At 41.8% G+C, this 16,286-nt stretch overlaps 1 pseudogene; it reads right to left on the reverse strand.

Moving 5' to 3' along the window:
* Window positions 1–15,921: 15,921 nt before the first annotated feature.
* LOC124723400 lies at window positions 15,922–16,039 on the reverse strand (annotated as a pseudogene).
* Between the last annotated feature and the right edge of the window lie 247 nt (window positions 16,040–16,286).

The following is a 16,286-nucleotide window of genomic DNA, read 5'->3' on the forward strand; positions in this document are numbered from 1 at the left end:
GAACTAAATAAAGATGAGATTAAAGATAAGCAATTTCCTGTAGCGCTTATCACCTGATGGAAAAGGATGTCAGTTAATGAAGGTAATTGACTTAGATGTATTTATTGATGGAAATATATTAACTTATGTGTTAAATTCCCATTAGCTGAGACCAGTATATTTCATATTTACATGCTCTGGCCATTACCAGCCAAAATAGACTGCACTGAAAGATTGTTCACATATATAGCTCTGAAAAAAGAATTAATATTAATGGCAATATGAAAAATTAAGTAATGAGCAAATATTATGTAAGAAGACTGAATCAAACTGTAGTATCTGTGAACAAATCTTTGTCTTATTATTTACCTAAGATCATGAAGTGTGTAAAGCAAGAATGCTTTAACCTGTTACTATGATTCCTGTCAATTGTGTTGAAAAATATATTGTTTGAAAAGAGAGTATATGGACACAGATTAGAGGCAATGAATGGCTATTTGTAGCACCTAAGGATAAAGGATTTACATATTCGTATAATGACCAAAAGCCATCAAACATAATTATTAGAGGAATGAGTAAATTGAAGTTCATGAGTAAATGTAAAGCATGTGGATCTCAGATATTAATAAAATCTGAACATATTATTAGATTGAATGTCACAATTAATAATATTGTACCTAATTAAACATGTATATTGACTGTTGCCTAGTGAACCAAGAAAAATGAAATATATCGGAATTAATTTTGTACTTATCTATTGCACCAGTAGTGAGACAACTAAATGATTTGAGTGCTGCAGGCCATAAACTAGATGAATTAGAAAGAGAAATTTAATATCAACAAAGAACTGAATTTAATTGGTTCACAGTGGATAAGATACCCATTTGCGGTTACGTAGGATCATGTATAGTAGTATTAATCATGATGTTATGTGTTTGTAGATGTTGTAAATGCTGCCGAGATTGTTTTAAATTCTTTTATAAAATCATGCAAGAGGACTGTTGCAGTGAAATCTGTGTGAAAAATCAAATTGTGAATCAGTACTCTGATAGAGAGATGGTGCGATATCAAACCAGTCAGGATGAGAGTGTTACCTTTGAGCCCATGCCAAGTCAGTATGAGGCCAGACCAAGTGAAGAAATATTATGGGAATGCCTTCACGCTTCAAACAGAGATTTTGATGTTGTGCAAAGAAAGCTATTAATGTTCTTTTAAAAAACAAACAAGCATTAATGCAATACAGTGTATATTGTTGCAACTGACTAATCAATGCATAAATAATTATGTGTATGAAGGGTATACAAAATATATTCTTCAATGATTTTAATGTAGTTCTTAATCTTCGAATTGTGTAACAAATTTGTTTTTGCAGTAATGGTGTGTCATTAAGGAAAACTGTAAAATGTGTATACTTACCTCAAGGAAAATTGTGTGTCTAATCTTTTATGTAATATTGTACCATCTTGTACGTTTTGTGTCAAAGGGTTGTGAATTGTGATAATTAAGTATAATCATATATTTTGTATGAAAAGCCTGTAACTGTGATCAAAGAAATGAAGAGGGAAATTGGATACTTTTCTTACAAGAATGTAATAAGATGTGTTTATCATCATGTGTAATTGATTTATAATGAAATCAAGGAAGCACAGAAGAACTGAATAATGGTATAAAACAGGAATTCTCAAAGATGGAGACTGAAAAGTTTTCTTCAGGAGGGGGAGGTCTCATGAATAAATTGTAGTAGGGTATCGGTTAAGTTGTCATTGTGCTACAGTGAGCTGTGATATTGTAACATAGTGGTGGAAGTTGCTGCTGGCTAGATTCACACAGGACGGTTTCACAGATACCAATTCGGAAGAAACCAGAGCTGCATAGTATGTTTAAGATATAAGCTTCCATACTGAGGGACTATGTGGCAGGATAAAGGTTGGAAGGCATCGAGATTAATAGGAGTTTCTGGAGAGATTATGGAAACTTCACACTAGTGTATATAAACGGCAGCTCAACTGGTTATAGGGATTCCATTTTAGACTCCATCTTCAAAATCATCTCTGTGCTATTTTGCCCTCGATACATAATTTAGATTTTTGCAGCGCCTAGCTGCACAGGGTAGCGATGCCTGTTTCAGTTTTCTAAGTGTCTCAGCTATATTCTCAGTACCTTGTAAGCTTGCAGTACATTGTAATCCTTCCTCTGTACTTCCTTTTTGGAGATATACATCCTTTGCATACTGAGTTCCATGATCTGAAACCTTTTCAACTTGCAGCTATAACTCCAGAGAACTTCGAGTTGGAAGAGTCCACTCTACTTCTGGAAACTTAACATCAAGTTCCCTCATTCCTGACCTGGTAGTGGGAAATCACAGACATGACGGGGTGGTGAGAAAGGAGAAAGGACATTCTTTGAGGTGGGAATAGGTAATATGATCATGAACAGGGGATGTGTTGCATTTTCTGTGAAGCACTTGTCTTATGTCCTGTCCTGTGATTGGGCTGTTTAATTTGGTTTCTGGCGTGTTGTTCAAGTACCAGTAGCTGGGAGCCAGATGTGGGACTATGATATCTGTGTATTCATAGACAGTAGGGAATTGGGATTAGTCAAAGTGGGGGTCATCAGGGATGGAGAAGATGTCACAGAAAGAGGATCAAAGTGGTTGGACCGGGCAAGTTGGCGCAGTGGTTAATCACTGGACTCACATTCGGGAGGACGATGGTTCAACCCTGCGTCCGGCCATCCTGATTTAGGTTTTCCGTGATTTCGCTAAATCGCTAAAGGCAAATGCTGGGATGGTTCCTTTGAAACGGCATGGCCGACTTCCTTCCCCATCCTTCCCTAATCCGATGAGAGCCGGCCGCGGTAGTCTAGCGGTTCTAGGCGCTCAGTCCGGAACCGCGCGACTGCTACGGTCGCAGGTTCGAATCCTGCTTCGGGCATGGATGTGTGTGATGTCCTTAGGTTAGTTAGGTTTAAGTAGTTCTAAGTTCTAGGGGACTGATGACCACCGATGTTAAGTCCCATAGTGCTCAGAGCCAATCCGATGAGACCGATGACCTCGCTGTCTGGTCTCCTTCCCAAAGCGGTTGGTTTTGCTCAGGTCATCAGGTAAGGGAAGACTGTTGTGAAGGATCGGATAGAAAGGGATAGGATGGAGGCCAGTGAGTCAATGGAATGCTTTCCAGTACTTGCAAGAGGTAACTGTCAGGGTAGCATTGAGTCTGGTGCATGTCTGGCGCCAGTCCCAGCGTTTTTTGGCAGTGAGTAAATGTCTAATTTTTCACTGTAGTTGCCAGTGGCGTGTGAGTGTATCCCAGTCACGAGTCTGGATGGAGGAGTGATATAAGCGAGGGGATTCAAGAAGAAGGAGTACAGCTTGTTGTGGGAGAGTGGGGTGATGAGGGTATATGGCTTTAGTAGGAATAAGGACAGAGACAGCTTCTGCTGCAGGAAGGTTGTGGCATTGGGGATGTCATCAGGTTACTGAAAGGTAAGGGATGGCTTCTTATCCGGGTATCTATGAATTCCCGGTAGGCATTCCAGTTGGCACTGGAGTAGTCGTGGACCATTTTTGGATGGAGATGGGGGTAGAATGCATGAGGACAAGGTAGTGTGTAGGATATGGTGAGGAAGATAAGTAGGTGGTCACTTCCAGTTGGGTCAAGGACGTCTGCAGTGAGGCTTCCAAGGAGGTTGGGAGATCTGAGAACAACATCGGGGGTGGGATTGCTTGCAGGATGGACATGCTGTGGGATGGGGACAATGTCACCTTGGAGAGAGTCTATGAACTGATGCCATCACTGGAGTGTTGCAGGGGATCTACTACTGATGTTAAGGTCAACAGCAATAATGTAGGTGGAAAAGGTATGGTTAAAGTGCATGAGGAAATCATAGGGGATGGGAGTATTAGGTCAGATGTAGATAGTAGCATGGGTAACAGGGTTTTGAAGAAGAGGCTAAGGATAAGGTGTTCTGTGGCATTATTGAGTAAGGGTTGTGGCCAAGCAGGGATGTTTTTGTGGTGGCAGATTGCAGCTCCACCTCTGGCCACAGGGAGGGGATTATCTGCATGATGTAGGACATAGGGTGAAATTCAGATGATATCATATGGTTGGAGGAATGTTCCATTAAGAACGAAGGAATCAACATTGTGTTGGGGGAGGGTGGTCATGGAAAGGGGCTTGTTTGTGGGTAGGGAGTGGATGTTGTGGTATAGGATGCTGTTTTACTGTCACACCAAGATGGGAGCTTAGTGAGTGGGTTGTGTTGGTGAGGGGGTGGAGAGGTTTAAACAAGAGTATTCAGACGGGTGAAAATGAAGTGGGCTTGGTTTTAGGTGTAGGTGGTCTGAGCATTGACACGGAAAATGGAGCAAGCAACAATGGTAGAAAGGGTGGGGGCGGGGTGGCAGATTTTGAAGGTTCGACCTAATGCCAACAGTTGTAAATCAGGACATCAGGGCTTCCTCCATGAAGAGGTGATCGATGTGGGTGCAGACACTGTGAAGACTCACATGAGGTATGTGGGACCCAAGTTACTGTAGATATGGTGGGCTGTGTGGATATCTAAAGCAAGGGTGGAATTGAGTTCGGAAACAACCACCTCTGCCATGATATCAGGGCCTATCTTTGTTACCACAGCAGTGAAGGTGGTGGGACAGCAAGGAGGCTAGGGATGTTGTGGTGTTGAAGGGAGTGAGGGAGGCATGAGGGCCAAAGATAACACATGGGGTGTTGAGGAGGAGGTCAGAGTGGAAATTGGGATTAGTGTATTTGATGAGGACAGAATCATTGCGGGAGATGATTTGAGCAATGGGAATGTGAGGGATGTATTTTTGTATTTCTAGAGTGAGGGATTTGGCATGTAGGAATTTGAGGTCAGGGTTGGAGAGAAGGAAAGTGAAAACAGCTGGGGGAGATGGTGTAGGGGAGGGGAGGGGGGGCGGGGGAGTGGTGTCCATGAGTTTGGTAGGATCTGGAGTTGTTTTTGCTTTTTAGTTATGATGCTAGTAGTGGGCGCTTCTGTGGTTTTTTGGTGATTGTGGGATGGGGTGGGAGTTCAGGAATTGTAGGAGGTGGGATGTGGTGTGTTGCAGGTCCCTGCAGTAGGCTCAAGTAGGTACAGTCACATGTTGATGATAATAAGGTTTCAGGCACTGCGACGGTAGCTCGGTGACAGTGGCATAGTGACCATAGGGCTAAGCAGGGCAAGTGGCCCAGGGCCCCCAAGCTCAAGGGGCCTCTCAGCTTCCATGAACGACGTTCGAAAAAAATATATAATATCTTAGTTGAATCAAGAATTTTCAAATTTTAGCGTTTGGATCCTGACCAACAAAGCTCGAACGGCATGAATTGAACTCACAAAAATTTTTCCCAGCTCCAGAACATAAACATAGTAGGGTGTATTGACTGTCCGCTGAGACGTGTACGCTGCCGTCGTTACGGTCTTACCGGTTGAAGTCGGAGTTCCCATGGCTGCCAATCTTTGCGAATTAACACTGAGTGGCTCTGAATTCCTAGCAGTGTTTTTGACGATACACTGTGTGTACTATTTCGGATCATTGTTGCTGGTGCGTCTCATTTCTCACGTCGAAGACGTTAGGTATGTATTACGCTCGAAATTGCAGGCTGTGCAAAACATCGCCCTTTTCTAACTAGTCTGCCAAGGCCTTGCTCCCCACGGTCCCAGAATTCTCCGTGGCAGTGAGGGGCCACGTCGTAGCGGACAAGCAATAATATGGCATTAAGCATGGTAGCTCAACTGTTTGTGTAGGAAATTTCGCTAAACGTATGATCCGTAGTCATAGATCCCGATAAAGTATTGTAACCAGATGCACTCTGAATGTCGTAAAAGATGAAGAGAAAATGTGGATCTTGGTCTTGGATGGTTTTCTGGATTGTGTTAGTGATCGGCTCGTCATCAGTGCAGCAAATAACAGCTCCAGTGGTGACCTGTATGGGAATTCAGATATCGTGGAAGTTAAAAGATTACTGGACGAGTTAATGACGGTGAGTACTGCCTTAAGTGGCTTTCTGTACGTGATCTTTTTCTGGATTGACAAACGCTTTCCACCTGGCTGTTGAAGTGCATATTTCCGAAGTTTTACACTATTTCAATTCATTGTCTTAAAATAATCAGCATTCGCTGTTTGGTAATTTCGCTGTCGGTCGTCATTTCTATAAATTATTTGCATGTGTTCACATAACTATGAATTACCTGGTACTGCTGGCCAATGTGCCGGTAAAATTTGTGCAATTGTGAGATTTTTTCGGTCTTATCGGCGACATTGCAGCACAGCTTGTCTTTCTTATTAGCATCTTACTTGAGCGTACTCGAAAGGGCGTGCTTTAAGCTCCACGTAAACGACACGCCAGTGAGGGAACAACAAACGCGGAAGAGCGAGTATACATAGTGCAATGTTTACATCGGGTTTATTCTTACCAACGTATAAAGTCAGGGCAGTGCAGTGAGTATTCGACTCGAGCACATATGGGTAACCAAGCATCAGGACTGTTTGTTTCGTTTGCAAAGTTTTTGTTGACGTGAACTAAAATAATGGATAAAAAAAGAAACCCACTGGTGCGTTTAAGCGAAAACGACGTCAAAAAAAAAGAAGAAAGTATACAAAAACTGTCCAAAATTGACAAATTTATTACTCAGCCTTCTACAAGTACTTCCGGCCCAGACATTTGTGTTGAATGTGAGTCAGATAATGTGGTCTCTGTTAAGTAGCCTATTGAAGACGATCCGACAATAATTGCAGTTAAAAATACCGCCTGCCACGACGACGCTACCGTCATGTCGACTATATCTGCATGGCATACGAAACAAAGAAAGAACCGTCAACTAAACATTCTTCGAAAAGGTAAATAAAACTTCTTATGACTTGGGAAACTTCACGATCAAGACATTGAGTGACAAAGAAAAACGTCTAATCCTTGATATTGGACCGTTACAACCTTCAGAAACAATTACTAAAGATCGCCACCAGAACAGCACATGTTTTTCAACATAGTACAATGTTTCAATTTCTAAGTATGAACCAGTTAATCGTTTTTGGCTGTATTATTCCAAAATTCTAGACGCTACTTATTGTCGACCTTGCTGGTTGTTTGCTTCGCAAAGGAATAATGTATGGCGTATGGGTGGTTTTGGAAGCACTTATCAGAAAGAATTAAAAAACATTGTTTCTTAAGTGGCCGTACAAAAGCATGTACTGTGTAAAAAGTTTGGAAAAACAATGATACTATCGGCAAGGCAGTTAAAAATGAAATTCGTAAAGAAGCTTCATTTTGGAAAATGGTTCACACAAGGTTGAATGTATCGTACTTACTCTAGCAAAAAGTTCATTGGCTTTCAAAGGACATGAGAGAACTTACGTTAGGAGGAAGGATACCACAATTTTCTGTCCGTTGTAGAGCTTGTTTCGCAAAATAATAACATTTTGCAGCAAGTTTTGGTTATGCCCAAAGGTAATCATCTTCACACCTAAGAAGTTTTTTTAGCATTTTGTTTTCTGTTTATTTTTTTAATTGCTTATGTCTGAAAACATTTTTGAAATTGCGCCTTTTGTTTTTAGGTTTTACTAGGTATCTGAATCCAATAATTCCAAATGAAATGATTAAGTGCTTAGGCAACAAACTGGAAAATAAACTGCTAGAACAAATTAGTGCAACACCGCTTTTCGCCATCGTACTGGACACTACACATGGCTGCGCGGCGTAGCTGCTCGGTCTCAGGCGACTTGCCACGGTTCGCACGGCTGCCCCCATCGGAGGTTCGATTCCTCCCTCGGGCATGGGTGTGTGTGTTGTCCTTAGCGTAAGATGACCTCAGCAGTTTGGTCCCATGGGAACTTACCACAAATTCTTGCCACGCTGGGTAGCCAAGAGGTCTAGGGCGTCTTGCCACTGTTCGCGCGGCTCCCCCCATCGGAGGTTCAAGAAAACAAACTACACAGGATACGTCGAGAGTAGATCAGCTAAACACTGCTCTGAGATATTGTGGGGCGGTGGGTTGAATAAATGTTAATATAACTGTTCCTATTATTTATGCTGTTGTTTGCCGTTCTCAACACTCGCTCTCTAACTACAATATTGGCAACCAGAAAGTAATTAGCAAAACGTGAAGCCTGTAATAAGAATTCCTAGTGCCCACTTCATCTGAGAAATACATTTATAGCTACAGCTTATAGCTCTGAGGAATTAGGAGATTGTCTGGGATTCATAATCAAAAACCATTCTCTCTAAAATGTTCACTATATTCTGAAAGTCACAGACCAAAAAGAATCCACACAATCCAACTACCAGAGCAGTTGAAGGTCTAATGCGCTGATGCAACTATAACTGTTCAAATTAAATGTTTAGGTGAATGCTCGCCATAATTTGATGATAATGTTCATCAAACGCCACGCTAAATAATGGTAGAATGTCTGTCCCGCGGCGGCACGTGAAAATACGACATATGCAAACTGAAGATAGATCATTAAAGTCATCCCAGAATTAACACTTCACTCGAAATGATTTCATGGTTACGCGTATCCCGAGTAACTTATTACGGCATCCGAGGCTGTTTATAGCAATGATACCGACGCGACGCGACTCCCGGCACAGGTGGTGCGCTAATCAGCGTCTGGAGACAACTGGGGCCTTTTACTTTCGCGCAGCGTTCTTATATATAAAGCCGCGGTGCGGACGGCTAAGGGAACGCCTGATCAAATCCGCTCTCCCGCCTAGCCGCTGGGCTAGTAATGCACCACTTTAAGTTATCGAATAAATCATTGCTTCCTTTGCTGATGGCCGATGAAGCTCTCAATTTAAATGTGCAATCAGCACACAGGTAAGTAATCATAATAAAAGTCTGACGTGGCTAAGTCAAATATTTTGGGCGAGAGAATTAATTTAATTACACTACACGCAGTAGACGAGCTCTGAACTTGCTCTTTGGAGATACGCTATAGCTATAGTTTTATAGTTGTTCAGTTGAAACTTCTCACATCTTTATGATTATAGCGGATCTCCCTTCTACTTAAATTTAAACATCCTAGCTTTATTTATTCGCCTACTTAATCTATCTTGCTTCCTTAATTTTTAAGACAAAAACCAGAAAATCGTGAATTTCAACTAAAATTTTAATTTGTGAGATCCAGAATACTGTTTCTACTAAATTATTATGCAAAAGGAATCTAAATATAAATTTTTAAGTTTCTAGCTCTTTCCTGTTGCGCCAATGATTTTTACAGAAAAACATCCAAATTTCGAAAATGGTTAAAGTTATTGAACTGATATTCAACACATGCTAGAAACGTTTCAGGTTATTTACTTGATTTTTAAAGTATTGCGGAACATTTATGACGTCAGAGCTAGTTACAGCGGACTGGCTGACACACAATGGAAAGACATATGTGAATTTTATACGGCGTGATTAGGCTGCTTCCCTACAATATGCAGTAATAACCAGATTGGAAAATCGGCAACCAATCGATACAGAAGTAAAAGAATTATTTCTCGACTTTTGTTCAGTCATCAAATATGGCGCAGCAGATTTAGTCAACTAGGTGACCAAATTATTTCTTATTGACAAAAATATTGATATAAAAAGTGTGTGGGGCAGGGTTATGAAGGGGCCAGTGTGATGAGTGGTGTTATTAATGGTGTCCGCAAACAGATTAAGAGTATTCAGCCAGCCGGCCAGTGTGACCGAGCGGTTCTAGTCACTTCAGTCTGGAACTGCATGACCGCTACGGTCGCAGGGTCGAATCCTGCCTCGGGCATGGATGTGTGTGACGTCCTTAGGTTAGTTAGGTTTAAGTAGTTCTACGTTCTAGGGGACTGATGACCTCAGATGTTAAGTCCCATAGTGCTCAGAGCCAATTGAACCATTTGAAGCATTCAGCCAAATGCGGAGTATGTACTTTGTGCAAGTCATAATTTGAATTTAGTGATAAATGATACCGTTATCAGTTGTGTGGAAGTAAAGATTTTTTTTTCGCAGCAATGCAAGACTTACATGATTTTTGGGAATAGCATTAAGCATTGGGATATACTGTCGAAATTCACTGGCGGATCAGAAACCACTGTAAAAAAATTAAATCTGACTAGATTGTCTATTAGAGTTCATACGATATCTGCAATAAAACTCGTTTTTTTTTATTTAATCAAGGCTTTATCAGAAGTAGTACTGAAGAGTTCCAGTAAAGATGAGCATAGTGAAGCAGAAAGTATTAAAATAAAAGTGCTAAATTTCGAGTTCATATTCCTTTGTCAATTTATGCACCAAATATTGAATGACATCAATTATGCATCTAAAACTTTACAAAAACGCGACATCGATTTGTACGGGGCAAGTAGTGCTTTAGCAGATGCTAAAACAAAATCGATGTTTCATAGAACTGATTTCGAATCATCCAAGTACAAAGCCAGTGAAACTGCAAAAAAATATGAATATAACACAATTTTCAAACCCAATTTCGAAACAGAGAAGTGATACCTAATACTGAAAGTTACTAGTTTCAAAAATGTACTAGCTCAGTTAAATACACGTTCCACTGGCATGGTGCAGTCAGTCAAATATTTAATTTCCAAACACCATCATTTTTATCACTGTAGATGAAGCAATTTTATTACAATAATGCGATCAATTCGAAAGTTAATATTTTGATACAACAGGCCCTAATTTTTCACTTGTTAATACTTACCACCTTGTGCCACCTAAACTGACTCTGACATGGACTGATCACCAATTATATGAGGAAATTGTAACTAAATATGCAGTGCTAGAATGTGACATTACGGAAGTGTTTACCGCAATTTTATTATTTTATACAATATCTGTCACTCCTGCAAAAGCCAAAAGATCATTCAGCAAATTAAAAATAGTTAAAACTTATTTAAGGAATAGTATGGGTCAAGCTCAATTTCCACATTTGGCACTCGTAGCAGTCGAAAACAAGGACGGATCAAGTCTAGATTTAACGGTACTCGTTGATGATTTTGCAAGAACTAAAGCCAGAAAAAGATTTAAAATAAATTGTTAAAATAATATTGTGTCCTTCGTTTTATTGTCTACCTGTCTTATTAACTGCAATCTACTACAGCAGGGCCGGCCAAACGCTGCACAGTGTGCAGACGTGCGGAAGTGCTGCACATGTGCGCACGTGTGCGACAGCGACATCTGTTATTAGACATGTGTCCTAAATGAACGGCGGCGGCTCCACTTCCCTGCTTATGTGGTACAAGCAAGAGCGCAACATACCCAGACTCGTTTACCCCTGGTGACCGAACTTTAACAGAGAAGTACTGAGAAATGGCAGGTGCTGTGAAAAAGCAAAGAACGAAAGATCTACGTTCCCAGTCGTTTCGATCAAGCATCAGTGATGAAAATCTCCCGTAACTGCTTGCGTCTGTCAATGAGCCGTGCTTTTGTGCCCGATATTAACCATATAATTTCTCATGACCAGTGATAAACGCGTTGGGATTTATTTCTTTCATAATTAAAAATTATTGTTTACTAACTGTGCATTATCGCCTCATTCTGCTCCATGTTACATTATTATCAGGAAAATTAGTCATTAAACCGATTGTTGTATACTTACATTTAGGTTTTTTTTTTTAATGTGTGAAGGGCTACGCTCAGCTGAAGTCGATAAAACATAACATTCATCTAATTGTCGGTTATTATGCAGATTTCAGACGGAACTGATGAAACATATAGCAATATTGGTACAGTTCAGCATCGAGAGGTCTGCGGTTGTCATTCTGTTCAGAGGTCAGTGAGACCGAAATTATGTGCGTGTAACTGAGGGCACCAAGAATTAGTTATAGGAAACCTTGCATTGGTTTAATGTTATTTGAAACCATGACTAAGGTTCGTTGGAAGTCGCTAAGTGCTCTCTTTCTTAAATACTAGATCAAAAACATTATGCGTATTTACGTGCCGTCAGTCAAGCTGCCTTAATAAAAACCCACGGCTGTTCAAAATGGTTCAAATGGCTCTGAGCACTATGGGACTTAACTGCTGTGGTCATCAGTCCCCTAGAACTTAGAACTACTTAAACCTAACTAACCTAAGGACATCACACACATCCATGCCCGAGGCAGGATTCGAACCTGCGACTGTAGCGCCTAGAACCGCTCGGCCACTTCGGTCGGCCAACGTATACTTCCCCCACGGTTGTTAACTGTATTACTTGTCTTACTGGTTTAAACTGTTAACATAAAAGTAGACGCCTCAGTGAGTAGACTGTGAGAGTATTTTAAATGTTTAATACGCGAAATACCTTCCCACGGTTGGCTTGCAAGCTGTGGAAAGAGCACTAGAATGCGCCGATACAGAGTATCTCAGCAAGTGGATAAAGCGACATCTGTGCGTAGAAACATGCACTACATGAACGCTGACGGCTGCGGCGTGCACGCTGTGACCCGGAAGTTGCACATGTGCAGGAGCACCGCACGCGTGCAGAATTTCTGGCCGGCTCTGTACTACAGTCACGAAAACTTGGCCCCTGCCTCCGACGCTTACCGACAATTACCAATCGGAAGTCATAGCTCTAGACGAAATCAGGTTGACAAGTATGGCGCACTGAGCTCACAGCACACTAGTTTAGCGAGAGTGAGTTAGTTCAGTGAGAGTGAGTTGCCGGCAGTGACAATAGCCCGCCTCCCCGCACCTCTGTGCCTCCGCGGGCGCTAGTCCGGACTTGACTGTTCCCAAAGTGCTTCGCGGCAAGGGGCAATGTTTTCATGGCTTACTAATACTTCAGCCCTCGACTTCGCCTAGTATGGACCAACGCTGAACATTATCGCATGGGATTCTCTCATCTCCATCCAAACAGGCCTTGGAAAGCCCAATGGTAGCGACCGGCTGCCGTGTAATCCTCTCAGGCCAGGGGCGTCACTGGATGCGGATACGGAGGGGCATGCGTTCAGCACACCGCTCTCGTGTCCGTTGTCAGTTTTCGTGATCGGAGCCGCTAATCCTCACAAGGGGAAGGCCTCAGACACGGCCAACCGATTCGGCTCAAATTTGGCAGGTCGCTTGTGTACAACCTAAAACGAAGGACTGTAAGATATTTTGGGTCAACACCCCCGCAATTTTGAGAAAATCACTCCTAAAGATTATGACGAGCAATCGACTCAAAATTGGAGAGACCGATAGATAATTGTGAATAGAGCATTTTTCATCATCAGGTATGGGGTCCGCAAACGCAAACTTTTCCAGAAATCGAGGAAAGAAACTTTTACAACTGGCGCTTCTGTACCTACACTCTTGTTTACAGCGAGGCACGGGACAGAATGCACGCGGGGAGAGTTACGTTGTCCCGGTTGCCTCTTCGTCATATCATAGTTGTGAACCTGGAAGAGTGAAGGTGTCCAGCACGAACCTCATAGAATCCAATCGGAAAGAGTTGTTTTCCGTCATTAGGCTGCCGCGAACCTCGCGGATACATGTAGTCATTTTTCCATCGTTAATGCGCCGAATGAAATACGTTTTGTGAATGAATACAGTGTTCTTCCATAAGCAACATATGACGAGTACTGTTTGTAGTTTGTAGTAATTAGCTCGTCTGTTTATGCCGTAGTAACTAGTTATTGTTTGTTGTGTCATATCTTTCAGGTGCATAATCTGAATTATGGAGGATGTACACTCTTCGACTAGCGCTGTAGTATACCTAGTTGGTAGCCTGTCACAGACGATGGCAAGCGGGGAGATACCGACGCTGTGTTTTGGCTTGTAAAAGTGTTGCAATACAGATGCATTATCAATGCACTACTGGAAGCAGGCGGTTCTGTTTCTCGGCGTTCCAGATTGATAGCAGCGGCTATCGTCGAGCGATTTTTTGGAGCTGACGAACGAAATGAATTTTGTTGATACTGAAGTACTATACCATGAAGACGAAGCAGAAGATGATTCAGTGGAAGATATCCCGACTAGTCATAACACTTTGGAAATCTCCACGTCACTGGGAATATGTGCTTCTTCTGTTCCCGATGAGTATTAAGAACCGGTTACTGAACTATGTATTGAACTACGGCGCTATACCCCTTGAAGTAAAAGTAAAGGCGGTAGCGCTAGCCAGGAATCATCCAAATTGGAACTTACAAACACTGCAAAACAATGGACCAACAACAGCCCTGAAAAGGAAGAAGGACTTGAAATTGTGGGAAAGTGATATCGTTAAAGGAGGGACAAGATACGACAAATACCAGGGGATAAATAAGTGGACATTCGACAGATTTATCGAATCTCGTTGTCGAACGAGAATGTAACAACGAGAATACTTCAGAAATGGGCTGCAGGTGCAGCGCTTCAATATACGGCCAACAAGGAAATTACGTTTGGTGCATCATTATCTTCGGCAAGAAATTTCAAATCGGAGTATACAATTCGTCAACGGCACGTCACTAAATACGTCTCTCATAAGGAGGTACATAATACTGAAGATATACAGAAAGTGGCGGCTCTTTTCAGCACGCAAACGGCGTCACTTACGACCGGTTTTAATCGTGACTATGTGACCAACACTGATCAAACTGGATGCGAGTATCGGATGAACTTTCGACGCACGTTATCGCATAAGAGAGAAAAACTAACCCTTGTCGCAGTTGGTAGTAAAAACCAAATAACACATTCGTACACGGCGCAGTATGCCATCACAGTTTCTGGAAAAGTGTTGCCTAAGGTTTACAAGAAACAAATGTTACATTTGGTCCTCGGGTTACAGAAGAGGTCAATCGTTTAACCGACTTGTTGAAAAGTGTTTACATTACCCGCTCTAAATCCGGGAATCTGACGAATGCGATTATAGAACATTTCTTGAGAATGTTTTAAAACCATACGTTTCTGATAACAAGTTTTGTCTAATATTGGATTCCTGGAGTGGACAAATTAATACTACAATATATGACACAATGTTTATAGATGGCGGAGGTCAGCCGACGTGCACAGTAAAAGTAATACCGCCAAACTGCACACCTGTCTGCCAGCAGTGTGACGTTTATTTCTATCGCCAGGTTAAAAACTTTATTTCCAGGCTTCAGAATTGCAGTGTGCTTCCGGAAACCCAGCGGGAATTGCAAAACCGCATGGATGCAACAACTATTCACAGCATAATTCATAAGCAATTTTCAGCACCGATTTTTCAGGCAATGATATCGTATGCGTGGTACGCATCAAAATTAATTCCCTAAAAACACATATTTTTAAATGTAAACCAAGTCTGTTTCCGCCGACTCTTCGGAAGGAACAGTGTAGTTGAAAGATTGCATTCATTAGATGTTCTTGGTGCCGTGAGTATATTTGTTTCAAATGTTTATATGACAAGTACCATCCATCTATATGTTCGAAGAAAAGTGAGGACACGTAACAGTGACTGGAAGAGCCATGGTAAAGTGACCAGGAGTAACATTTTAGTTGTTTACTATCCCAAGAGGTTTGAGAAATTTATTTGCCTACCTTATTATTATGATTCCTTATTCACTTACTTACCTTATTAACCCTCCTATCCCTAGCAACTGAGATATGGAAAATGCAAACGAAAAGAAGAACATCCGCTAGGTTTCCTCGAGATTCTAACCCGGGTTCTCCGATTCCCAGGTAGTTACCTTGGCCATTGCGCTATTGGTGGGTACAGAAGCGGCAGTTGTAAAAGTTTCTTACCTCGATTTCTGGAAAAGTGTGCGTTTTCGGATCCATACCTGATGATGATAAGTGCCTTATTTACAATTATCTACCGATCCCGCCAGTTTTGAGTCGATTGCTCGTCATAACCTTTATGGGTGATTTTCTCAAAAACGTGGGGGTGTTGACCCAAAATATCTCATAGTACTTCGTTTTAGGTTGTACAAAAGCGCCCTGCCAAATTTGAGCCGAATCAGTTGGCCGTGTCTGCTGAGGCCTTCCCCTTGTCAGTCAAGTAGTTCCTCACTTTGTCTGACAAGGGCTCACGCTCGCTGACAGCGCTCGGCAGACCGGACGGTCACCCATCCAAGTGCTAGCCCAGCCCGACAGCGCTTAACTTCGGTGATCTGACGGGAACTGGTGTTACCACTGCGGCAATGCCGTTGGCGATTCTTTTATCGGTATGAAAGTATCCTATGTCCTCTCCAGGTCTAGCTCTATCCTTGTGCAAAAATTCATCCAAACACAGCCAGTACGCAGTTCTTGCGTGAAAGCGTAACAAACGAACAAACTTTCACGTTTTTAATAGTATTAGGAACTACGATCAAATATTATCTGCTTTGTTACACATAATAATTTACTTAGATAGTAAGTAAGTTTGCCTTATTATGCCACGCAGTGGGCGGTAAGGAGCT

Source organism: Schistocerca piceifrons, chromosome X (genome assembly GCF_021461385.2).
Source record: "Schistocerca piceifrons isolate TAMUIC-IGC-003096 chromosome X, iqSchPice1.1, whole genome shotgun sequence".
Lineage (NCBI taxonomy): Eukaryota > Metazoa > Arthropoda > Insecta > Orthoptera > Acrididae > Schistocerca > Schistocerca piceifrons.